Source organism: Nipponia nippon, unplaced genomic scaffold, assembly GCF_047370975.1.
Source record: "Nipponia nippon isolate SJK-2023a ecotype South Korea unplaced genomic scaffold, ASM4737097v1 scaffold_5, whole genome shotgun sequence".
In the NCBI taxonomy this organism is placed as follows: domain Eukaryota; kingdom Metazoa; phylum Chordata; class Aves; order Pelecaniformes; family Threskiornithidae; genus Nipponia; species Nipponia nippon.
In genome coordinates, this window is record NW_028262369.1 from 67,791,013 (window position 1) to 67,818,944 (window position 27,932).

At 39.2% G+C, this 27,932-nt stretch overlaps 1 long non-coding RNA gene across 1 annotated transcript; it reads right to left on the minus strand.

The window, feature by feature from the left end:
- LOC148052302 (uncharacterized) lies at nt 1-27,932 on the minus strand. The gene is made up of 4 exons (XR_015698938.1): nt 27,859-27,932; nt 18,098-18,231; nt 8,643-8,761; nt 1-1,143 (listed from the first exon to the last, which is right to left on the minus strand). It is a non-coding gene; the product is annotated as an uncharacterized LOC148052302 (long non-coding RNA).

Consider the following 27,932-nt stretch of genomic DNA (forward strand, 5'->3'; position numbering starts at 1 on the left):
CTCATCCAAGCACGCGCAGACTTATATACATTGAAATGTGTTGACATTGATATAGGCAGTAATTAGAATTAAATGCTTGATTTGGGAAATATTAACAAATATACATATTTGAATGCTAGCAACATTTTAGCTAGCATATATTAGTCTTTAAGTAATCTGCATGCAGTTTTATCATCATGAAACTATAACTCACTTGAAAAATAGTTTTATACTGTACTGAGAGTAGAAATAGACTGATGTGAGGCAGGGTACTCAAAGGTGGCTGGGTTTTCAGGTATTTGAGAAATATATTTTACAGCAGGGATACCCTAACATTGCATTTGTATGTGCTCACATTTGGGACCAGTGGACAGGTTTGGGATAACTCCGGGACATGCAGAGCTTCTTTGAGCTCAGGCAGTCTGAGGGAGAATCCAGGAGCTTCCCCTAAATTCTCAGTTCTCCATCTAATTGTTACCCAAAGCTCGCTTGGTGATGGGTTTGTTTTACACCAAAAGTTTTTTGGTGTCATCAAGTCTGTCATCAAGATCTTGAGTAGTCACAGGCCCCAGCTGTAGCAGAACAAATCCTTGCACTGTTTTTCAGCCCACTCTTCGCTGAAATTCAGCAACAAGTCTATTTGAATCCATGACGTTCAGCCCACTGTCCTCACTCGCCCTGTGCAGCACTCCTCTTGCATCTGAAAAATACATTATGCAGCACCCCACCAGAGCACTCTTGAGGCAAAATGGCATTTTAAAATCTGTAGGAAGACAGGCTCAAGTAAGTCAGAAATCTCTTTTCCCCCTGGTAGCCCAATAATGTAAGTGAAAACTTTTTTGGTTTCATTAGGTTTCAGAAAATTGCTTTCTTCTAACTACCTCGGTGTTCAGTTCTGCAATGCTCTTCTGTGAGTTTGGCTGTTAAGCGTTGAGTGCCACTGCTCGAAACTGGAGCCACACTACTGGGTGCTGCTATAATGACCTTCCTCATGAATATGTATTGCCAGATAAGTAAAGCAGAATAAAAGATTAGAAACTTTTAACTCTCAAAACTCTCCAGAGCTTCAGCCCTGGAGACTGGAAAGGTATTCTGCTTCTTCAGGAGCAGAGCACTGAGCGAGCTTGGAGATCTTTGTGGTCCCTTGTTGCAGTTTCTTGGCCTCTAATAAAAAAAAAAAAAAATAGCGTAGAAGACCCATTTATTGCACTGCTAAATATTTTCCATTCGAAAAGCAGTAATGTAAAATGCAATAAGAGTTTTGTATAAAATTTAAAAAATTAACCATCAAGGAGTGGTGGACTAATTACCAAGAAAAATTTGGTTCCAGAATGCACTTGGTTATTAAGGGGTTTGAATTCATTTCAAAATTAGATCAAATTTAATTCTGCACAGAATGGATAGTATTTGATATAATCATAAAGAACATTACCATGTACTGTGCAGTGAGGGAACTCAGCTGAGCTTGCCAAAATTCACTCCTAAAATCACTGCCAACACAAAAAAAAATAGCTTCCCTCCCCAGGCACAATATTGAGGAGTTTTAAAAATACTTCAGAGTGATGTTAGAATTACGTTTCAAAAGTACCTACTTAAGTTTTGGAAACTGCGCCATGCTACTTGTTCCCTGGACCAGAGTCCTCTCCAGGATCTCTGATGTTTTAACTTTGCGTGGTCATTCAGTGACCATCTGTCACTTACCTCCTTCGGCTCCACATGTCCTCTGCTCTGATCATCATAATTTTTTTTTTTTTTTCCCAAAAGGAGAACCATAAACTAAATGCAGCAATTATTACATTCAGGTCAGGGGAAAAAAAAAGCCCTTTGTCACTTTAAATTGTTTATGTGTTTCCAAAGTGTTGGTTAGAAACAGCCAACAAAAGGAGAAATCATTTTATAGGAGCCCTTTCACACTGGGATCATTAAGCCCATGGCCACAGTTTCATTACCAGCCTTTATTTTCAGAGAGGTAACAGTCATCCGCAAAAATTTCCATGCTAAGTTTTAGTGCCACAGAGAAGTGTTGTCTTTGCTGCCTCAAGTTCCTCGACCTTTTTGAGCTCCATTTGACTGTTTTGTGGTTCTCGCAAAACCTGCAAATTTCCCCTAAAAAACACGTTGTCAGCAAGTCAGCTGCTCTTCCCTCTCTTTCAAGGCTGACTTCCCCCCACACAGCTCAGCTTCCCAGGGCTGTCCTTGGGTTCCCAGCCCCATTCCAGGGCTCCCTGGTGCCAAGCTGGGAGCACACCCAAACCCCTGCCCCGGGCTCTATGGATGGCTGTGCTCTGCATAGCCCCACAGCTGCAGCAGGTTGATCAGTAAACAATCTGTTTGTGATGCTAATTCTTTCCTATATTCCGACAAAATACAGACTTCATAACAACACAATATTAAAAATGGAATCCCAGAATTTTCATCTACTATTTTGACTAGAAACGATCTTCAAATACCTTGTAAAACCATCCTGAACATGAGCTTTTCTTTTTACATTCTCTTGTAAATTTCAGGTATAGTAATGTTTCTGTTCATTAATGGCATAGCTACCTCTTGAATAAATTACATTTAGCCTGGTATTAGCATTTCATCAGTAATCAATAATTCCCTTCATCAAGCTAGTTCTAAATCTGGGAGGAAATTTACCTTATGCAGCTGCCTTCATGTAACAGTGATCGTACTAAACTCTACCCTGAGGCAAAAGATCCAAAGGGATTTCATCCTGAGTGTTCCCTGTTTTCCCTTTTGAGAGGGTGTCTCTCCCTGTTTCTGCAGCAACCAACAACAAGTACTAGATCTGAAGTCCTTTCATAGTATCCAGCAAGCCCACTGATTAAGTACGTCTCCCACAATAAAAACTTCGGGTACAGTGCATCTTCTACTTGGGGAAATAAGGAATTGAGATCTGTCTCAGTGGGATTTTAGAGATGTTGCGCTCAATGTTGTAAACACCTAAGATCCATAAAACTGAGATTCGTACCTCGCTTTCCCTGCATATTGAAGAGGGAGGAATCTGTTATTACACAAACAGATTTGTAACATTCAGTACCCTGTGCAGACACTCACGTTTGGAAAGCAACACCAAGTGCAGCTATGCAATGCAAACAGCTATCTATCTTATTCATGAAATATTTTCCTATCACATTTGCTCTTAATTTTTCAGCTTTTGTATGCTAATGGAAGTAGTATCTCCAAGCACTTTTAGACTGCCTGGAAAATCCCAGCTTCATTTTGCCTTCGCAAAGATATCTTCCTAAAGACAGAGGGTCTCAGGATAATGCATGCAGAAACTAGACTTATCTACAGAATCCAGCCTTTTTTCCTCCCCTTAGAAGTCCCAGAATCATTGGTATTGTTGTGATCCTACCAGGTTTAGAGGAAGACTATATCTTCTGATGGTTATAGACTACCACTTAGCAGATTGCAAAATACACGATTAGTATCCTAGCTGAACTAGTACCTTTGAATCCATCATTTTTCTAAGATAACAGAAGAAAGACTTCTTGGTTGATATGGCCTTACTTATGGGATGCTATTTTAACTTGGATGAAGTCTTACTACAAGGGTAATTAGAAGAGCCGGAAAGTACATCTTGTGTGAAGGATGCCACTTTTCTCTACTATTCTTGAATGTCATGGTGTATACCTGCAAAAGAAGACTTGGAGGACATAATGCTATCAGTCATGGGAACACAAGAAAAATAAATGCTTTCTAGCAATGCTTTTTACAATATTTATGGTTGCCCAAGTTAGTACTTTCTGTATTGCTGACTGATCTCCTTGGAAGATCGTGCGATTGGACAGGGCCCCACAGCATTTGAGGACAAAATGGGACCTGAACTTTCTTTTTCAGAAGTCAGAGCATCTACTTCCATGAAAGGTCTTGCCTCCGTCTACCTTCCAGGTTGTTTTTTAGCCTTGCTTTCTCATCTTTTCAGATACCACCTTCTCTCCTCTGATTAGCAAGAGGTACATATACTGTGCTGCGTTTTCTTCCCTTCGCCAATGGCTTAAAACCCAAGAGATAGTTAACTTTGTCCCACCAGATGTGGCACTGGGAAAGAGAACCTACCTCAGCCCATTTCTGTGACTTTTCCCCATTTTGTTCAAGGTGGGACCTTGCTCAGGTCATCTGCAATTACCTTTGTGTGAAGTGAGTCAGCAGTTGCAGGATTTCCTTAATTCTTCACCTAAACTCTTGAACTCCCAGACAGCTGCTATTGGGACTGCTTGGGGAGTGACTCCTCAGAGGAGGGTTTTTTGATTTTTTTTTTTGTTTGGCTGGTTGTTTTTTGTTGTTGTTTAAGAAAAAGTATTTGCACAGGTTTACAATTGTGAAGTGATGTGGTAATGGAAGTCTGTATTGGCTTTTTATTGGTAGCACTTTGAAATGTTTTGCTTGAAACATGCTTTCAAAATGTTTTTTTCTTTGCATTTATCTCTGCTCTGCCAGGTTTAAAATGTTCTCTCAAAGACTTCTGGGAATTACAGCTTAGTGTGTGGGTTTCTTTCCCCAAGTAAAAGTTTGTGCTAAGAATGCTATTTGCTGTCCAAAATTAGAATGTGTTGAATTCCTAATTACAGCAATTGGTCTAGCACCTTGTCACGAGAGTACAAGGTAAAAACATCCTTGTGTGAAGCTGCACTCGTACATATGCAGTCAAAACCCCATTTTGAGAGAAAAGTTGTTCAGTCAACACCATCTTGCCCAAGCAGTTCTGGATGAAGAAGGTGATGGGGAACTTTTTTGTGTGTTAAACTAATCTGAGGTGCAACTTTTCACATGAAAAAGCACCTTAACTTCTAATCTACATCAATTTCAGAGCACATGGACATTGATTTCATCATTTTCTATTAAGATTAATTTCTTGGGGAGCACAAAGTACAGGCATAAAAAAAAAAAACCAAACCAACAGCAAAATGTGTTGAGGCTTCCAACTACCACAGAAAAACAATGAATTGCATGGCTAGTAGTTTGAGACCAGAGATCTTTCAAAGATGGTTAGAGTCTGTGGGACTAAGAAACTATTTATAAATGTAAATTTTAAACGCGTCAACTATTTACATGTCAAATACAAATTTATATTCAATTAAGCAAGTAATAATCAAAGCATTCATACAGACATCCTGAGACTGACATCAAATCTAAGAATATAAGCTTCTGTATGACTATATTTTTTACATCAAAATGATTTTAAGGATTGTTGTCTTTCTTTGCAAGAAAATAATTTGGTTTTGGCCTTCAAGACTTATGATGCATCCTCACAGAATGCACGTTGTTCTAAGCACAACAATTAGCAAGGATTTTCAGTATATGTTGCTATTGTACATTATTTCCTTAATGTAAGGTCTTCTAGCTGTGCATGTTTTGCTACTTTTTTCTTTAGTAATCCTATCATCATTTTTCCTTTATTTAAATACCTCGCTAATGCCACTCCTAGCAGTGAAAGCAAGTTCTAACTTATGGCTTACACAAATGAAGTGTACTCAGGTTCATAATTTGATATTTATGCTTAAAATACATTCAGTGTACTTGATACCAATAAGAGTAGTTTGGGGAAATACAAAATTAATTTAATGATACATACTACACTTCACTATCTCTTCTTCAATATATTGCATAGTCTCAGGGCCTGATTCTGATCTCTTTTGCACTAATTTAATGTTGGTTAAGATCAACTGACAGGAGCGAAATTATTTTTCATTTACTAGAGAGTACATGACACCAGAGATTCATTTTTATATACAATGTCTTTACATTTTCCTAATACAGGGTAATGATGCTAAGCACCTGCTCAAAAAATTATTGCTCGTTCTGATGATTTCCATTATATTAAAATATCACCTGGGAAAAAAAGCCATTGTTTCCTTTTAATAAGCAAGTTTAGAAACCAAATGTCTGTTAAAATGTGCCTTTAATCTTTGTTACACGAATAGCCACATGACATTATGAAAATCACGCTTCTATCTACCAGGATGCACAGAGCTTATCAGGAATAATTGCAAAGTGGTTGCAGTGACCAGCCCTTTGCCCTCTCCAGCGACACTTTCTTAAGATCTCATTCATTCTCATGCAATGAGACAGAATGAAAATGGAGAATGTCAATCCACACACCTCCTTAGATTAGATAATAAATCCCATATTCAATCTTTTTTTAAAACTTACTACCACCAAAGAGGAAGCAGAAGTTAAAATGTAGACAACAAACTACTCTGTTTTTATCACACAAATTCTCTAATGTGTGCTTTGGTAACCATCTATGGATCTTTAAAACTTGATCCTGCTGTTATTCTGTAAGACGAAAAGGACAATACAAATAATTCAGTTTATGTGCAGTATATACTCATATTAATACTTTTCTTGACCTTCATGATTTTTTTAATACAGAAAATAACATATTTTTGAAGTGGCAAACAATAGAATTATGTAGGAAATAAGAATAATTTGTAGGAAATAAGAGTAATGAAGTAATAATAGCAGGTTTGGCATGTTACTCAACGGTTCAACATGGGCATGACTTGCCTCATTGTGTAGTTTATATATAGCTTCATTATGAGCAAAAATACAATTTACCGTAGAATTATTTTCTGGAAGGCCTGTTTTATGCATCATCTACTTTCCTGGCACTTTACAACCATGTTTAACTGTATAAAATTAACTATATTTATAGGTGATATCTAAATGAGCTGAACATGTGGGTTTTTTTATCTCCATCCTATTTATTTCCTAAATCAGATACAGTAGCTTAACTGAAAACAGAAGAAACCTGATGAATTTCAGCTTTGGCGAGACCTCTGCAGCCAGCTCAGTTTCTGTCTTGTAATAACATAAGGCAGATCACCCACAGAAACTTTCTTTGGCCTTCTCCTTGAAAATTGAGCCCTATGAATCAGTTGGGACGTGGCTCATCTCTCAGAGAAGATTTTGTATGAAAGTATACTATAAGAACAACGAGATTTTACATATTAAAAAAAAAAAAAGGTAGGCAATTTCTAAGGTATTTTACCTCCACTAGAACTACTTTTTCCATATAATGTAAAAGATTAATGATGATAATCAAACAAGTAACATTATTGTAAAGTGGTAAGGGGGGGAGAGTTTTCTGCTGTGTAGATTGCCATCTTATCAGTTGTCAAAGTCCCTGTGCATTTGCCTTATAGAATTATACCTTCGGGTGGTAGGTAACCATCCCACTGCTCAGTAATTGCTCTTTGGCTTACTTATCAGAATTATTGGGTTATTGCCAGCATTTGAAGAGTTTTGCATAAGAGGAATTCACATACAATTCACCTGCAGTTATTATGTATTAGTTAGCATTTCTTAATACCACAGATTGTCTTCTTCAGGACACATACTGAATAAAAGCTACTTTACCTACACTGAATAATTACAAGCTTCAACCAATGCACAATCCAAGGACCTGGCTCCCCAAGATTTACCTTAATTTTCAATTCAGTTCAAGCTAGACATCTTATTCACTGAGTATTCATTTATACCTAGAAAGTGAAACATGGGGTAAACAAAGTTTTGAATTAGAGGTCATTATAGTTCTATATGGTTGTTACATGAGATAATCTTCCAGGAGAAAAAACAACCCCATGCTTTTCTCGCAAATCTGCTTTGCCCCAGAGGATATTCATATAGCATGCTTATTAAAAAAAAAAAAAAGGGGGGGGGGAGGGGGAGGCAGAGAAGAGGAGAAAAATTTCTCAAACAAAACCATAGAAAATGATGTGAAGCTTTAAATGTCACCTTTCCCAATGAAGTTAGCAGTACAAAGTCACAGGAAAAAGATATGTTTTAAAGTGGTCTGTGTGATAAAGATGTGGCAACCTCCCAGGAGATAGCTGCCTCACCGATAAAAGGAAAGGTCCACTGGCTGCCCGTGCCTCACAGATTACGGCACCTCGCCTGAAGCACTTCCCCCACTGACCCCTACTGATAGCACTGCAGACTGAGAAAGCTGTGCTTCAGTATCTGGGATAAGAAAAGATGATAATTCATTAGCATATAATGACCTTCCAGAGTAGGGGCTCATCTCAATAGTATATTAAAGTAATCCATTCAGGTATAACAGAATAAATAGGCCAAACTATATCAAAAATCCCTGAGCCATACACTATTTATTGCCAATTGAAAGATAAGCTTCACAGAGGAAGCTATTGTATATTTGCCTTCTGGTATAAAACTCTTCTTAAATCTTTAAAGATATATTTAAAAACTCTTGCAAAGCCACCTGTCAGTCTAAGGTCCATGAGAAGAATGGGCTTCTAGCTTAGTATTTCAGAATTTCTTACATTAAACTTTATATATATACATATATAAAAAGTATACTGTCATGGTGAGAGGACTTGGTGAAATTAGACTTAAGAAAATTGGGCAACATATACCCAAGCAATAACAAAACAAGCATCTGCCTTATTGACTAACTTGGTTCAAAAGACATTTTTTTGGCCATATACCCCCTTGCTGTTACCACCTTGGGAAAGCAGTAGTTAAATTTAGGACCTGATGCTGTAGTTACAGATTAGCAATTGATCAGCGACAAATGGGCATGTATTAATATAACCACAATATTAAAAAAAAAAAAAAAAAAAGTATTTGTGATGTTTCCTGGAATAACAGCAGGAACAAACTGTATACCAGCAGTAGTGGTTGTGCTTACTCACTTGCATGCAGCTCTGTGCAAGCCAACCTTCTGCTTAGTTCAGGAAAACGGTGTATCTGCAAAACAGTATGTAGGACTATCCTGTGTTGCTTTAGAGAACTGCTTCAGCTGAGCCTGCCACTGGAGACAAGAAAAAAAAAAAAATTTAAAAAGAGCTTTTGCATATCATATTATTATAGAGAGACTGGAGATCATAATTTTAATTTTTTTCCTGAAACAAAACAGAGCTTTCTCTCTCATTAGTTATTTTTTAAAAAATCATTCCACAGGTCTTATAAAACGTCTTTAGAATCTAAGCACTAAAGGACTGTGTGGCACAGAGAAGAACAGGTTGATAAAATGCAGAAATGTGCAGGAATGAATGTCGAAGTCCATACTTGTTACAACTTATATTTTGGGAGACATCATGCAATTTGCCCGTATTGTGTTTGAATGAATAGTCTTAAGATACAGTGTGAATTTTAGGAATATATGGTAGAAAGCTTTCTTCCTACAAATTCCTAACACTTTTAGGCAACTCTGCTATCCACTGGGACATTTGTTCAAACCACGTTGAAGCCCATAGAAATAGCAGAGAATAATACCTCCATGGCAGCAAACTTGGCAAGAAGTCAAAGACAATGGCCAGATGGTAAATAACTTAGCCCCATGAAGGAACACCATTAAGTTGGGCAAAAAATGAAAAGCTTAATGACCTTGCACCTGTAGCTAACCAACAGTTAAAAACACTGCTTGAAGGCAATGGGAACAAAGATTTCGAAGGAAGGAAGTTTCTCCATGTTCTCCCAACACTGACAGCTGTCTGTGCCAGTATAAGGGCATATTCAGTGATAAAAGTTGCAAAACTTGTCTGAACTGAAACACCAATATGTTCATGATGTTTCAAGAAAAATGAAACCATTTTAACAGCAGAGAAAGATAACGTACTGGTTTTTCTAGGAGGTAATTTCTTCTGCAAGTCAAAACTTGCTCAAGATACCTGTGGTGTGACTGTTATTTAAAAAAGTTACCTGCAGAAGCAAATCAACTGTTATGAAAAGCTGAACATCTTTTCAACATACCACCTAACAAGGTTTTTGCTAAGTTCTTTCAGAGTAATTGCATTCACTTTATAGACAAAATCATAAAAACTGGAACTGTTAGAAGTAGGACCTTTTAAAGAGGAGGACTGATTAAAATGAAAGCTACAAATGCTGATAAGTAAAAGTATGCTGGACATGTTTAAAAGTGTGCATATGGGCTCAAAGAAACTGTAGATATGATTATCAGTAAAATCAGTATGCTTCTGGTATCATGAAGATTTGCTTTGGACCTGTCAGTCTATGATGTGAACAGTCTGATGGTGACCACTAGCCATGAAGTCTTTTAATGCCTAGCCATTAAGTATTTTAAGGCATAGCCATTCTCCGAATCAGTGCTACTCCCTGCACAGAACAGATTGAGAACATGATCGTTCTTTTTAAATACCAACTGAATAGCCAAATAATGGACAAGAATAACTGTAGTGTTACTGAATGTTCAAATATGAGATGTGTTTAATGGAGTCAAATTGTTGTGTCCACATGTTGACAAACAAAACACATCCTATTTCATGTCTCATCAATAAACCATGCTTAATTCTCATTTGGGAGGTCAGAGGGGTGGAAGCAGTGGACTATGTAAGTCCATGATGCTCTCCCCATGTGTCCAGGATCAGCTTCTCTCCTTTACATGTTTCAGGGCTATGGAAATACTAGCGCTGCCAGGGCAGCAGATGGATAAGCCCGACTCTAACACTGCTTTTATTAGCTTTAACATACTCCGCCACCTTTAGTTACTACCCTTCACTGGTACCAGAGACAACTAGGCATTTATTCTTTAAATTACAAACTTAATCTAACTTCCAGAAAGGAAGATCTTGTTCTCTTTCATTTGGGATTGGGAAGCAGAATGGACAGGGGCTGCCGAACTTCCACATACATTTTCATTTTAATCTAGTGAGTAAACACTAGTACTAGACAGTCTATATCAAGTCCACTGTAAACCAGTTGATATAAAAGCAGCATTCTTTTGCCTAGATGATTTACCTATTAACACAAAAATTCATTTGATGTGTACGTGAAGAATTCCAGCGGTTGTCTTTTTGATGTCAAGTATGAAAGGGCACAGGCTTCATTAAATGGCACATCAAAAGGATGAAAATGCAATCATTAATCTACGTTTTATGACATTCTCTTAACAATGTATTGTAGAAATCCATATTGCATCAAATAGCAAAAAGGTCCTGAAAAATTCCTTGAGTGGCAGAAGGACTCTTCATACTTTTCATTTTTTCTGCCTTTTAAATTTCCTAAGCCCGCTGTTTTATACCTGAAGATAGCCACACTCATCCTCTTCTCACCGATGTAATTTTAAAATGGGCACAACAGAGGCAAGGTTAGGGACGTAAAATGTAAACACATATCCACTGTGCTTAAATCCTTTGTCTTGGCAACAAATTACTGCATTTGATCTATTTGACTCTCTGAGCATACTGAACTCTTGGTGCGTTGCGCGTATCCAGACCTAAATTAAAGCAGGCTAATTTCTTCTCTGACTCACCCAACTCCTCCTTCTAATGTACTGAGGACTGTCCCTATGTCTAGTGACACCACCCCACTATCAGATTTATATTGCATTAGATATTGTTTCTAATCAGCAAGGAAATCCACAGCTGGCAGGGAGGGCAGATCTCCATCCTCACTAGCAAGAGAGAAACGGGATGTATCTTTGGGTCAAGATGTCCCTCACCGATTTTAACAAGAAGTATTGTAGTTGTGAACACTTTGCCTGGCAGGACTAAGCCTGTAGCACACAGCTGATCATCTCTGTTGCTTGTGGAAAGGAAAAAGAGTTACCTGAAGCGTGAACCTATTTATTTGGAAAGAATCTGCCTAAACAGGAACAAATTCCCCACTGGGGAACACCGATGCAGGCAGAACAGAGGGGATATGGAGGGGTTGGTGCATCGCTGGCTCTGCAGTACTCACCTCCCAAGGAGCCACTCCAGAAACTCTGTGAGTTAATAAAGTGCTGGATCACTCACCTGCTTTGCTAGCTGCATCTTTATACCAGGTCCTGTGATGATGTGAGGCAGATAAGAAACTGGTGGACCTCATTTACCAGTGCAAACCTGCTGTATCTGGCCACAGATGTATCTGAGCATGGCAGTTCCTGGAGAACCTCAGCTTATATGGGGTTTTGTTTTTAAAGAAAGCCTCTATTAGTTGTGGGATTGGTCTTAAAATTTCAAAAACATGACTATACTTTTCCTATGGTTCAAAAGCACTAGAGCAAATAAAAACTCTAAAATGTACCGTGACTTTAAAAATGAGACACTTGTTGATTAAAATGGTGGATGAAATCCCAATAGATATAATGATTTTGATTTTTTATATTTGAGGTTGATGAAACTGATTTGACTGTGACTATGTCCTGAAAGCAGCTACATGGACAATTTCTGACTTTCTTCATTTTACACAGAGCTTGATGAACTTTTGCCTGATGAAGAAATGTAATTCAATTTGCTGTTGTAGACTTCCTGTTGTATTTGCATTCCCCGACTATGCTATTGAGCAAGTTTTCTGGCAAGAATGTTCACTTAAACAGAAGTTGAAAGTAAATATTGGAGGAGGTTCACAGAAGATTCCTTCTCCTCCAACCTGTAAATGAGAATATTAACACTGGAAATATGCTTCCACATTATAATATTTATCCAATAATGTGACCTATCCATGCTATTAAAACCAATCGATATAGTTTGAAATAAACATGCAGATGTTCATTATACCAGAGAAGCTACTCTACTGAAAATATTTTCTTTCTAACTACTGAATAAAAGTAAATACAAAAGAAGGAAAAAGAGAGTTTTAAATATGCACTACCAGATGACTATTTAAGTTTTCAGGCTGCAGGATTTGTCAAAGCAAATTTTGTCATTTAAAAATACTCCTGTGTTACCTACTTACAGGGACATACATCATTCAGTCATGAAACAGAAATGATATCATATGACTTAACAGGATAATTTGCCTTCCATACTTCCATTATCAAATGCTAAGAATCATCATGCCAATATTTCTGAGCTACCTGTCGCAGGGAAAAATTTACTAAGAAAAATGTTAGTAATTCTGAGTGAAGGATAAATTCAACATTTCTCTAGTCTTTTCATAAGCTTTTGAAGAAGAGGAACACAATTTTCCATGTAACATACCCTTTTGATAGCAATCATTTACATATACTTACTACAAATCCAGTATTTGGCATACAGGGGTTGTGATTGAAAAAAGCTGCTTTATGTCTGTAGATGGAAACCAAACATTACAGGTGAAAGACCTGGCCAGAGGGCACCAAGGTCTTTCCAGGCCCACATGGGCTCCCCCTGGTGAGCCTGAGGTTGCTTGACACTGAAGAGAAGTGTCCCTGAGACACAGAGATTCCTTTTCCTCGTCCCTTTCAAGGTTTTGCTACACAGCAGATAACAGTACAATCTTGCCTCCTGCATTGAAATTGACTCAACCTAGGGCACCGTACCATGTTTAAATCTGAAATTGGCTGCATACACCCATAGAGCACGTGGCCTCCCTGATATGACAGGAGGGATGTCTGGAGATGAGAGGAAAGCCTTGCACCACCAAGGCCCCAGAGGCTTTTGTGATTAGGGCAGGAAAAACAAAGATAAGGGAGATCCTCATGATAATGAACTTCTGTGGGAAATGAAAACCCACGGCAACAGCTCAAGAATGCACTATGAGATCTATAGAGGGTTGGTCTCCTGGCCAAATGTTCAATTATTTTTGGTACTTAGAGATATTATTGATTGGGGGGGGAAATAACACAAATGGATTTTGTTTCCTTGCTAGGCTGGCAATGAGTGGTGACTTGCTGCCTGGCATTTGAATCGGACAGGGCATACGCAGAGGTGTCTGTCTTAGCACTGCCCTCAGGTGTGCCCCACACAGAAGAGCTGCACCAAGACTACAACTGAAACACAAACCCGCATCCATTACAGAAGCATTGTGAAACATCTGGTTGGTGTGTCTGATCCACTACACTCACGCGAGGCAGGGGGCATCTCCATGCCTTGCCCTGGATGCTGTGCCCAGGGCAAGGGACTTTGAGGTGTCCCCCTGGGCTGGGGGCAAGGGGTGAGCAGGCATCCATGGGGGCCTATGGGTACAGAGAGCAGCCAAACTCCTTGAGACAAGCATCCAGGGAAGCACTTTTCTCTAGCAGTCAACAAGTCAGAAATGCATCAGCCCATTAGCTTTTGCAAGGGCAAGGGTGCTTAAGACTCAGCTCCCTCTTGGAGGCTGACTCTGGCCTGGGTTCAGGTCTTAGTTTCTTCACGAGCCACAGTGCTCTGGGAAAGAGACCCTTACTCGTCATGCAGACAAATGAGTTAAATTAAACCCTGACGTACATGCCTTTAATAGCAATTTTGCCGTATTAAACTCAAGATGAATTCAACCCACTTTGTTTTAGTAGAGCAACTGATATTAAATCACATGCATGCAGGGGTGCAATGGCACCTGTATGAACCCACTGCTGCATATCTGAACCATCACTCACTTCAGTATCGAAGCAAACTTAAACTAGCAATTCCCAGGTGCCTTGGACTGTGTCCAAACCTTGCAACTTGCTCAGCTGTGCTCCTGCTGCAACCCCTCCCAATACTGTTTATTTGCATTCAAAAACCATGATCATCAGATTATGCATTAAAGCACACTTTGAATCAACTAAGGCCTATTTGAAAGCCTAAAAGGAGCGAGAAGGAGGTTCTTTCCAATAGCATTTCACAGGCAGGGAAGGATAAGTTTTAATATCCTCTGCCTAGGCTTCATGTAGGTGAGATTTTGTCTTGCATCACCATAAAATGCTTGCAATCTTTATATCTCCCCCATGCAGTAAATAGAACAAACGGTAATATAGCTGTCAATAAACCAGCTGAATCAAACTGGCTTTTTTTTTTTTTTTTTTTTTTGAGTCACTCCTTATATAGTGGTAATTAAAGAGAAAAGAGTACTTCAGAGTTTCTGCTCAGACTTTTCAGCATTCAACAAGGAAAACATCTCTGAACATCCCCCTTTTCTCTCACGTTTTTCTTCCTTTACTCTGAAGGTCAAAGGTTTAATTTGTATGCTCGTCTCTCTCTTTCACTTTCCAACATATCCCTAATTGAAATTTGACACATATACCCATTAGCTGAATTTATTCTTTTTCCACGCTTCATTAACAATGCTCTTTGCTATATTACGACGCTAATGCTCATCATAAAACGCTCTCCTATGCAATGTGGCTTACAACGGATGGTGATTGATGGTATCAAAGGTAACATGGAATCTAGAAGGTATAACTTTACATGCTGAAATTGCAAGCTGTGGCAGGAATCTCAACAGTTAGGCACAGATCCTGACTTTGCAAGGTCTATTAGAGGGTGTAAAATGCCAGCCAATTTCTCTGACGCAGCAGCATTAACCCAGCTAAAGCAGAATCCATCCACCCCCCTGTTCTCCGAACCTGAGTCTGTCACAACGAACTTCTGGCTGAACTTGATCTTAATCTACATTATTCACCTGAAATGTTGAATATAATTTTCTCCACTAAATTGTCTACAATTGGGTCTTGTAACTAGAAAATGAAACTCAAAACCATAAATGCAAATGAGCTTTTCATTTTAAAACTGCAATTTCCTTTTCTGATGTACTGTACCACTTGTCCATGAAGTTTTGTCTTTTTTGGAAAATGACATTTTCCTATGGCGTATAAGTTTCATAGGGTTGCCATGGAAACTGGAGCTCTCTTTCTCCCTCTTTCTCTTCGTCTCCAAGTCTTTCACCTTGAGAGGAAAATGATTGTCATTTACAGCGCATAATTTTGCAGGTTAAACTTTCTATGATCACTCAGATAGTGATGAAATACAATCCCAGAGTTCAGGGACAGGGGAAGAGGGTAGAGTGCTCATGTATTTCTAAAGGTGACAGTCAAATCCTTCACTGTCTTTTACCCTCGCTTTAGCTGCAGGGGCAAAGGGTGCAAGTCTGACACGTTGAGTAAATGACCCAGGCTCTCTGCTTTATGGCATGTTTACATGGCATAGCAAACAGGCTCCAGCTTCTCCTGCCCTTGCTCCAACGGGAGATGCGCTGAGCCAGACCTGGTTCAGGGACATGTCAGTGCTTTGTGGCCCTCAGCAAACCCATTCATCCGTCCAGGAGCCAGGCAGCCCGGCCACAGCTCTGGCCGCATCGGAGGCTGCCCTCCACGAAGGGGGAGAGAGGGCCGCTCACCCACAGTGGTCCCAACGGCCGAGAAAAACAGAAGGGCAGGGAGCACACAAAAAGCCCTAGAGAGCAGAGAAATGCCTTTGTAGTTAGGAAACAGGGCTTGGGTTTACTGTAATACCAGCCAAGGTTAAAGCAAGCCCTCGTAAGGCAAGAAGAGAGGATTGCCTTAGAAAACAAAGCATTATTTTGAACAACTTATTGGTTATTCAGCCCAGCCGAAGGAATGTACCACAGGAAATGGGCTGGAGAGGGCTGGGCTTGTTCTTTTGTCCAGACCCATAGACCTTTCCCCTTGCCCAAGACTGGTTTGTTTTAGTCTCCATGCAGGGGTCATGTGTGTCATGAGTTGCACCCTGCAAGAAAAAAGCTATAAGCCCAGGCACCAGCACAAAGTGGATGCTCTTGGAGCAGCTGCACTGAAGGGATCAGAAACTAGTGACAGTGTGCCCAGCTACGGTGGCCTTACCATGGCCACGTAACAGCTGCATAAGCAAGTCCAGAATACGATGCTCTAAACTCAGAGACAAAATCCCTTCTCATTCTGCCAGCCACTTAGGTAGACTGTTTGCCCCTAAAATCTGAAGTGTATGTAAGAAACATTTGTCTATATATAGAGTATCTTAAGGAAAACTGAAAGGCAGCAGCACAAGCAAAAGACCTGCTGCTTTTATGGCCAACCTGAAACAAGAGAAAACAGCAATCCTTATTGTAAGTGCAGTCTTTGAGGTTTTAGCCAGAGGAGGCTGAGATGAGTTTGGATAAATTTTGGACACTCATCTGAACCTCTGAATGCTTGCCAGCATTATCTAAAGTTTACCAACCATTCGCTTTAACCCCTGCAAACCAATTAGCTAATGTATGTAAATGCTTGAGGAATGATTAGTCAGGAGGAGTCATTTTAGTAGCACATATTTAGCAGGGAGAAAAATGGATGTTAAAAAGGAGGCTATTTAGCAAATGAGTGCTTGAAAGCTAAAAGCAGTAGTAAAAAGTTCATTGGTCTTTTTTTTGCACTACCAATTTCACCTATGGTAAGCTGTGCAACTTTATATTCTCTGTGTTAGAATATTCAGCTCAATAGAGGATTTTTTTTTCAGCTTTTAATGAATAGCACTGCTGTGTGCAGTGATGATGTGAAGAGAACAGGTTTGAAAAAGGCTTTGCAGGAACACTACATTGCACTTTTACTTGAAGGAACACCTGATATGTTTTCCAGCTGTTTCCTACAGATGTTGTACATATGCTTAAAGGTCACTGTTCTTTTGAGAGCATCCATAGCCCCACTATCGTTTAGATAACAAACAAATGCCTCATGCCAGGATAAAGTGTTTAAAAAACAAAATGTTATGGAAATAAAGTCTAATCAGCAGATGAGGAATGGAAAACAGATAACTGAAGGAAAACCTGCCTAATATTTTGACTGTTGTCCCAGCTTTAGAGTGCTGGGACTGGTCCCATGGGAAGAGACCTTGGAGCTGGCACATTAGGAGGTGAAGAAGCTGCACTGTCTCATGGCTCTTGCTCCTCTGGCCACCCTGTCACTGACAGAGCTACCTAACCATGTCGCTCTGCTGAGGTTGAGTGCCTGGCCCCATGCAGTCCACTCCGAACAATCTGCCTTGTAAGCTACCATGAAATGGGAAAATAGTCACTCTCTCAGAAAAACAACGAGACTTTGAGACATCAAATTTTAAGACTGCTATAATATTTTGGGGAGAGGGCGGGAGGGAAAGAAGATTCAGACGGGGATCATTCTTGAATTTCTGAAAAACCCAAAATGCAGAAGGTACTTGATTCAGTGCTGGTTCTTTGAGAGAAGGGGAGGAAAAATACAATGTAGTCTGTCTGTAGCGTGCTATTTGCCCTAAGAATTAGTACAGACCATTACAAATAAAAGACATAGGTTTAATCCTGGGATTATTTTTTTTTTAAGTTATGAAACTTATCCTGTAATTGATAGCAATATCTTCTGAAACACATAATAATGTAAGACTGAATGGTAAGACTTCCAGATGTTGATGTTTGAGTTAGCAGCAGATACTGCTTAAGACTGGCCTCCAAATGACCTCCAAGAAAATTGATGAGGAAGATTATAGTTTTAGTAGTCCCAGATTAATTACTGAAAACTAAATTGCAACTCACAGGTATTTACCTTGGGGTGTTTGGTCCTCATATTCTGGTGCAGCCTAGGTAAACTCGTATCATGAAAGTAAGTGCCCTTTTCCTTGAAACACCATGTGTGCCTCTTCTCTGCATCCAGTCACTTATAGATCTGGTCAGGAACAGCTTGTACAAAGAGAAAAGTGAGCAAGTTATGGTACTTTCATAATAGCCCCTTATCCACCTGGCAGTTTATGAGAGGTTTCATAAACCTATTTACTTCAGGTATTTATTCAAATACAGTGGTACATTAGCAAGCTGTCACAGTACTTAAAGGTATCTCTCAGCTGCATATAAAGGAAGTGCACATAATTACCATTTGTTTCTTTATGGTGTTTTATTACAAGAAAGTAGCACAAACTGTCCTGGGTTCTGTTGCAGAATTCAACTTCTCAGTATACTGGTGAGTCAGTCAGAAACATTTTAATTCCTCTCCCTTGGTGTGCCCATTAAGCATTTTGGGGTATGTTTTTCTTTCCTATTGAAGACATCTGGTTCTCCTTAACAGATGAAAGCTCATGGTCTTTAGATTAAGTACATTAATTTTTATCCCCCGAACTTGTGAACAGATGCACAGACTGGTCTGACCATCATGTCTAGATTACACTTATAGCCAGCTTTCCACAGGCTCAGGGTGACTTTGGGTTTGGCACTTCACCTTCCCCTCTCCCACCCATAGACTCAGGTTGTCCAGGCTTCTTTTCACTCATGTTTTGTCAGTCTACTGTATATGCAATATAACTTGCTTTCTTGAATGTGTTGGTACAGAAAAATGAGGCCATCATCTTGGTTAAGATTCCTCAAAACTAGCATGATACCAATAAACAAACAAATCACTGTGTATTGCTCCAAGGGAAGCTAATTGACAAGCATTCTGCATTTGATTTCTGATGCTCCCTCAAACAAGGTTGTGTTGCTTTGTTTTGCTTTTTAAAACAAGAAACAAAACAAACAAAATGCCCAAAACCTAACAAGCTGTAGTTGGGTATTAGTGGAGTTTTCTAGTCTCCCTTTCACCGAGTTCAAGGATGAGGGCATGAGGAGTGGTAGGTGCATCCTACCATCCTGGACAGATCGCTCGTGTTGCTGATCTGCTGCTGTCCCAGCCCTGAGGAGATGCAGGGCTCAGTCTTTTGATAAAAGTGGATGGAAAGCCATATTCACACAATTAGTCTGAGCTGAAAACAAAAAAAAGTTCTTAGACTGGGAGTAAAGTGATAAAAGGTCAAAACCTTCTAGTAGTCATAAAGAAAAGCAGCTCAAGGCAGCCAGCCAAGAGGGGATAGTAAAACGGACACCGAATGTCATGCAAATATCTGTATTTTTGCAATGTATCTCACATGGAAAAAAATTCTTACAGGTTAAGACATGATAATTTAGGGAAAACACAGTAAAGCTTCCTATTAGCTTCTGACTTTAAAATACATATTCAAAAGAACAGAGAATATTCATTTCACAGAGAAAATCTTCATCACTACTTCTGAGCTCATGGGTCATCATTTCTCAGTGAAATCCATTAAAAGAGGAAACAGCTGTCTGAATTTATAGAAGACTGATGTTCTAGTGCAGTATCTGCTACCAGCTCTTTGGTACCTCAAAGCAAACTTGAGCTTCAAGCTGCCTATAGAACGAACGCAGGATACTGGGGTTGCAGAGCTCCTTTTGTCTGCTACATTGATCCAGACTTTGCATTGAGGGAAAGGAAATTTAGTAGGTTATTCCTTCAGGCCACTTGCAGCCCATATAAGTCAGTCTTGTTCACATGAAGCACAATAAATATTGTGATAATTGCCAGTTACTGCACTGATTTCTGCTGTTCTTGCATACTAAGCTACAACATCCCAAGATGAAAGCATAAATGAATGGAGATGTTAGCTCTGCTCAAGGTATCAACCCCGTGAACAGGGTGATTAAATTTTCAATGAGAAGGCACTGTCCATTTGCCAAATTACCTTGACTTGCATGGAAAAAAAAAAATGCACTCTAGCTGCACAGTTGTAATTCTTGGTGGCTTTCCCTTCAAATGCACCTCTCTGTGGGCACAGGGAGTTAATAAACTATAAAACAAAGGCTTTACAGGAAAAAATTATAAGTTGACTATGACTGGGAGGTTTATACACTTAATATGTTCATTCACAGTGTTGTCCAATGTACTATTGGTCATACAACCCCCCCACACATTAACTCAGTCATGTTTGCAGAGTGAGCAATGCCACAGAGGCATACGGTGGTGTCCAGCCACGGCTAAACAAAGCCATCTGGTTTATCTTCACTCCCAGTCAAACCCCAATCTGTTCCCAGTTTTGGTCACTGTAAATTGATGCTGGAGGTTCCCCTTCTCTTGTCAATACGCATATATTTGATTCATAGCAGTATTACTGTGATCATGACTCTACATCTGTAGATGGGGAAAATGGAAAATACCCAGTGCAATTCCATAAACAACAGCAAATGTTCATTTTTGCTGTGTTTTTTTAAATGCTTTTGGAAGTGCTTTGCTTACTCCATTCAGAAGCATTTTGAACATGACAAGAAGTGACCATCCTGGCAAGGATAGTCCAAGCCTCAAAGCTCTTGCTAAATTCTCAATGTGAGGATAAAGCAATGACTGAAATTATTATTATTTGATCATCTTTAGCTATATTTTTGAGGGATTCACAGCAATTTAGAATAGATTTCCCATCCTGCTAAGGAACACTTAAAACATTTGCTTGGTGTGTAGGCAAGTTCAGGACTCATCTGAGGACAAGGCAAGGCACAAAAGCTAAGCCACAGCAGCAGGGAGCTGACAAGCCAGGAGTGTACATGCTTAAACAAGTTTCACTTATTATAAGAAAAATGTAAGCTTCTTTTCTGCAACATGTACTGCACAGAGTCCTGTGATTACATGGTGTGCCAGTGTACCCTAATCTCCACCAGCAAAAGGAAATAGGTCAGCAGAACAATTAGGACCAAAGCAGTGTGTAGCCTCCTCAGCTTGAATTCCTCAGGTGACACCTGCAGATTACTTGAGCTTTAGGCACAGATAATACAGCCTGTCGCCACAGTATAAAGAAAGGTAGATCTGAGATACTCCCCAACAAAATTTCAAGCAAGTACCTGTCAGTTTGCTGCATTTTAGTGACCGTGACATTCTTGACTATTGCTCACAAAAGAAAACAACTTACTTTATCTTTCATTACTACCCATAGCCACGGGCAATGAAACGTAAGAGCATACTTATGGAGGTATTTATTCGGTCTTCATCTCAGATGAAGTAACAAATATTTGAATTTTATTACATTCCTGCTTCTAATACTGAAAGGAAATATGTAGTTTCTAATAGACAAGGAGGAAGCCACTGGATTTTCATGTGTTGAAGACATGACAGTTGAGAAACCACAGGAAGGCACAGGAGTGCAAATACAGAGTGATGACACGAATGCAGCAAATAATGAGAAGGAGCAAGCTAGCAGACAGAGGAAAAACAGACTGTTCAATAGCTAAAGACTAGCTAAGATATGATAATTTGAGTGGGGAAGAAGACTTTAATGATCTCTTAATTAAAAAACGTCTCTGCATATGGCAAAAGCTGATGAGAAAAGAAAAGGGGAAAAGGAAATTAAGAGTTCTATTTGAATTTCTTTTTTTTTTTGGTAATTCTGCTTTTATATATATATGTACATATATAAACCTCATATTTTAAAATGCAAAAACTGCTGATACAGTATTTAGGATAAATGAAGGTCCCTATCCATGATAGCCTTAAAATAAGGAAAACAACTATATTTAGTTGGATCTATCTTCTATTAAGCAAATAGCCCAGAAGAAATGTTGATGCCTTCTAGACTGCCTCTCCTGCTTAAGGGAGAATATTAAATATTTTAGTGACTTTTGTTACGCTGAAAGGGTTCATGGTTGCTGTCAAATGGATCTTCATATAGAAGCACCGAATTCATTGAGGTTGATGAGCATACTAGCTGCCTGTCAGTCAGGCTAAAACGAAAAAAAGCCGTCGTGCTCCTATAATGGATATGACAGATTAAACAAGAGAAGCTATTCACCAAGGTAGAGCTTGACAAGGCCTTTGTAGATGATGAGTCGGGTTTTGGAGGGTTAGGTACTCCCAATCACACTAGGAGAACAGAGTATTTTTCTTCTCTGAACTAGTTTCTGATTTAGGGGGCTAATCATCATACTCATAAAAGGTCCAGCTGAGAGGTGACTTGTATGTACAGTATTGAGAAGTGGCACACACCCCTTTCAAGTTGATGACCATGACTGCAGTAAAGCATCAGTCAGGCCCTGAAGACTGGATCTGCACAGAAGAGGGAGACAGTTAGGGTTAGCACTTGCCCTATTGATGTATTGCTGTTAGAGGCAATTTAAAATGTTTTGAAAATAGGGAGAAGTAAAGGAAGACTATGTCTGAAATAATAATGAAATGAAATAATGTGTGAGCAGAGAAATCAAGTGGGATCATCAGAGTAAATGGAAACCAACCAGAAATTTCCCTCAGAAGCTATCACTTCAGCATGTCTTTACACCCCCCAAAGACAAAGTGAAGTCCAACTCCTTAATTACCTTTTATGATCTGGATGCAAACCACTACCAATCCTCGCCTATTTGACCTGGCACTTTCATTTCTCACATTTAAGCAGACAATACATCAGAACTGTTGTTGGGTTTTGTGTTTTTTTTGTTTGCGGGGTTTGGTTTTTTGTTTTTTTTATTATTATTATTATTATTGGTTTTTATTTTTTTATTTAGTAACCCCAAGACCTCAAATTCCTTGGCCATGAAAGAAAAGAGAAATGTTTGCTGCCACCCAGAAAGCCTTCCCTACCTTCCCTCTGTTAATTGCTAAGAGGCAGAAGGTTGCAGAAGTTAACTACTAATGCTTTCTCAGTCTGTTTAATCAGGAAAGGGTCATATTACAGCTGAAATAAGATGCTCTTCTCATTAAGGCAGTGAATTTCAGACTAAAATTAAATTCTTGATCCAGGCACAGATTTGTCACAGAGGGCAAATCAATTAAAGTTTCTGTTACCCACCAGTAAATGGGATAATTATTTGTTCTCCAGACCTTTTTGTATTTGCCAATTAACCCATGTTTATTTAGAGTGCAAGTTCTTGAGGAGAATGTCTGCGCTTAGCCTGCGCACATCTATGATGTTGGGGCCTTAACGTCATTCAGGATCAAGCCATAGTAACGCTTTTAGTATGTGCCAGACAGCAGCAGAAAAATTAAGCAAAATAAATGTCCTCAAGTATTCCTCATCTTATTTATAAGAGACAAAGAACAAAATTTAGGATAATTATGGGAAAAAGCGAGGCTATTTAACATAACCAGAAATAAAGGTAATATTCTACCAATGACTGATGTCAATGCTCTAGATTATAATTGTAACTATAACTGACAGTACATGAAAAGAACACAAACCAATTAATTTTTAATCTGTTTCCTGTTAAATTGTTAAACTATTTTATAAAACCAGATTTCATTATTGAATTAGACCAGGAAAAGGATAATGACAAGATAAAACAAATACACAGTCTCCACTTTGAGTTTAATAATCTGACGTCACCTGAGTAGCAAAAACCTGGAAATGTTTTTAAGAAGGTTGTCACAAAACTACTGAGCTTAGCACAGAAGGCAAAAATCTTTCACTGCAGATCCAGATTCTGTGTCAAAGCCGAAAGAAGGTAAATTCTCCTAATCAAAGTTACAAATTGACCTAATTAATTTTATAATTAACCTTGATAATTGAAAGGAAAAAGGGTGACCTTCACTGAGTTTGTTCAGTGTTTAGTTTCAGACTATAAGCAAATTCATTCCTGCTAATAAGGCCACTACTCCCAAATGTTGATGGGATAAAGTAGAAATTAATTAGCACATGCAAATGTGCTTTTATTATACTGTATCATAGTTCCTAATTTATTCTTCCAAAAACACAGAGCTATTTTTATATTAAGTTTTGAGGATACTATGTCTTAGTCATGTACAAACATTAGACTTCTATAAGAAAGCCTATCTAAATAAACAAGCTTTTTAACAATAAGATTAGTATTTACTTAGACTACATCTTTAAAACAAACAATTCTCTAACTGTTTTGGTGAACGATCCTAGTTGGAGTAAATTTTGCAGTACTTAATCTCTTCAAATTTAGGTCATCTCCCCGCAAGTTGACAAGTAAAAAAGATGATTCATTTGATTTAGGATTGAGCAAAATAACAGGATTTCATTAAATCTACAGAGCAATGACCTTCTACACCTGCATACAAATCACTGCCTACAACCTGGTAGGGCAAATAACCTGGAATAAGTTTTAAACTATCTTACATTCCAGTGCCGTCAGCTTGAGTGACTTCCTGAAAAGGCTTTGAAGATTGAGTCTCGTGCTGGAAACCAGGATGGTGTCTCACATTGGCTAACTTCTGGGAATGAAGGGAGTCATCTCCCTCCCTGTCTCACTGAAGTCTGACACTTTTAAGGTAGGGAGCAAAGAAAACCTTCTCAGCTGCTCTAGCAAATGCTATCACACTTACCCAAAAATTTGACTAAGAGGTTTGTAAAACATGTCATTACAGTGTTTTGAATCAGCAAGTGGCAGAGTGCTCCTAAAATGGGCTTGAGGAGATTATCTTCCTGAGGAAGGGGCAGGAAAATGGTGTGCTTCCCCTAACTGCATCTAACCCATGGGGTTTCTAAGGCAATATTCAGTGCAGGATCCAACTGGTGTAAGAGTAGCAGAATAACCATAATACTTGCCCATATCCAAAACATTTTACGCTGAAACTAATAACTGGTTTTTAAAACTATCTTTGAGAGGAATAAAGCGGGGGGGGGGGGGGAGGGGGGAGGATTGGAAATGGAGCACTGGAAATACCCTGAGTTCACATACCTGTCATTTTTTATTTCTCTTGGTTGCAGTGTAATGCCGCTTGCCTGTGTTAGAATGAAATTGCAGTCCTGGGACAAAAGAGCAATAACAAAGCATTGCAAGTCTGCTAAAAGTGGCTGAAACTTTGTATGCTTTATACTTTTATTTTAAACTGACAGAACTGAATTGCAAACATGGGGTGTTCAGATTTAGGTAAAGATAGTCCTACTTGGACAGAAACTGCCAGAACAATACAAGTCTGCAGTAGGAATGACCTGCTAACATCTGCTGACCCACATGCAGATTTGTCCATCAATTGATCTTCATTCACATACATCCACTTCAGATGTCATTTCCCCAAATTCTTTCTCAAAATCCACAATCACTGAGGCTCATATCTTCAAATTTGATAGCAAACACTGCCACCCTTGCATGCACCATGAGCAACTGTGCTCAGAGGACCTGGATGCTCAAGGTCGGTGGTGCTCCCTGATAGGGCTCTGCAGCTGCACCTACCAACAATCACCAAGGTGGGATGGGAAAGAGAAAGCGCTCCATGTAAATGGCTTAGCCCTAATTTCCTCTCTCTCCTAGAGGCATTGGGTAGGAGAACAGGGGAGTGACATTTTATAGGTGATCAGCCAAAAAAAGAAGTCAGATTTAAAAAAATCTCTGCAACTTGCCCTGACTTATCTATCTCACAGTAAATCAGGGGAGGCAGTAAATGCAGGCCCCACTGTGAGACTGACAATTTTTTAATGATAATCTAAGGATATCTCCTTCTGAAGTAAAAAGCTCTTCTGCTCCTGACACCTTAATAAAAAAAATTAAAAATTGTATAGCTCATTTGTCCTCATTCCTTGAAAGCCATTTAAGTAGTGTAAAATGGATGCCTATATTTTTATGCATCAAGGACAGTCTTATGCACTGGAATTGATCCTGGAACAGAACAAGAAAAAAACCCAGTGTTTTGCTTTAGGGACTGTTGTGGTTTAACCCCAGCTGGCAACTAAGCACCACACAGATGCTTGCTCACTCCCCACCCAGCAGGATGGGGGGAAGAGAATCGGAAGGGTAAGAGGGAGAAAACACGTGTATTGAGATAAGAACAGTTTAATAATTGAAATAAAATAAAATAAAAATAAATTGTAATGAAAAGGAAAATAACAAAGAGAGAGAAAGAAAACCCAAGAAAGACAAGTGATGCAAATGAAACAATTTCTCACAACCAACCAACCCAACACCCAGCCAGTTCCTGAGCAACACAACCCCCCCAGCCCCGGCCAACCTTTCCCCTACTTTATTGCTGAGCATAACATCATATGGTGTGGAATATCCCTTTGGTCAGTTGGGGTCAGCTGTCCCAGCTGTGTCCCCTCCCAACTCCTTGTGCACCCCCAGCCTGCTCGCTGGTGGGTGGGGTGAGGCACAGAGAAGGTCTTGACTCTGTGTAAGCACTGCTCAACAATAACTAAGACATCCATGAATTATCAACACAAATCCAAAACATAGCCCCATACTAGCTACTATGAAGAAAATTAACTCTACCCCAGCCAAAACCAGCACAGGGACTTATTGGGGCAGATGTAGGCAGTGTGTAATGATGGCCACTAGTATTTTTACATTCTTGTATCCAAATAACAAGAAAAGCAAGCAAAATTCCCTTCACCCTGAAGTACTGCACTCACCTCTCCTGCTCTGGAATTCACAGTTAGTGTGGGACAATCTGGACGGGATGTGCATGTAATTATTTTGGGTTTTGTCATTATTGAAGCATTGTTAGGACACACTTTGGATGCTCTTAAAAACGAGAGAGGCAACTCTTGGTGCTGAAGAGCCTCTTGGAGTCCTTGGTTTCAGCACAGAGGGAATTCTGTGGTCAATGTTGTAAGCTGCAGCAAGTTCTTGAACCAAGCACCATCTACCAACTAGGTGTTTATCTGTCTCTCTAGGCTTACTGGCATGTGCAGTATTTTGAGAAACCCTATCCTTCAGGAAGCGCTCCTATCCATGAACCTGCTACAGCAGGCAACAGACAGCTGCAACTCCAGCCACTTGTACTGGATGGTCACACTATTTTATTTCCATGAGGTACAAATATGGCAGTTACAGGGACAGAGTCACCAAGAGCTGGAATGAATGAACAGGGGACAAGCTATGAGGCTATTCAAGGTGTTATTTAAGGAAAAGAAAAGTCTGTAATACTTGCATTAGTGAATCTAATTCTTCAGAAATGTGAATAAGAATACACAAGCAGCTGCAGAGTGTCTGCCAAAGCTGCAGCCTACTGTACTAAAAAGCAGAAGGGATTTGAGGTATGAATTTCCTATATTTATTTCAGCTCTGTGTTGCACCTGCATCCATAAATATAGTATCATATATACAATAGCACTCCTGACTGCATCACACCTGATAGAGGCATACAAGAACACAAAAAAGTGCTACTCAGAGCAAGCAGTATGGCAGAGTCCCTAACTGGAAAATCAGATTCATATTATATTTTATTTTGCATCATCTTTATTTAGCCTCTTTCTAACATCTGTAATTGCTACTATTGATATTTTAAATAATATTAATTCTAAAGCACTTATACAATCCAACCCTGGTTCTTGGCATGACAGTATAATAGAAGAGTTACAGTTCTGTTCAAGTCTCTTGTGAAAACCAGACAGTGATGACTGCACATTCAGTGTGTAAATATTTATCAGCGGTATACAGTTTCATTGTTATTTATTCTACCATAGTATTCATCAAATAATTTGTTTTTAATTATTGAGCCAAAAAACTGTGGAATAGATTTCATACAAAATTAGGGGTACCCTATTTTTATTTGCCAATGCTGTGAATAGTTGTTACTCAGAACACACAACACTATATACGTTGTCTTACCTGAAAGGTAGAGAGCAGCTTCAGCTTTCATGTTAAACTGACTGGAATAGGAGAAGCAGGCACTTTACTGGTTT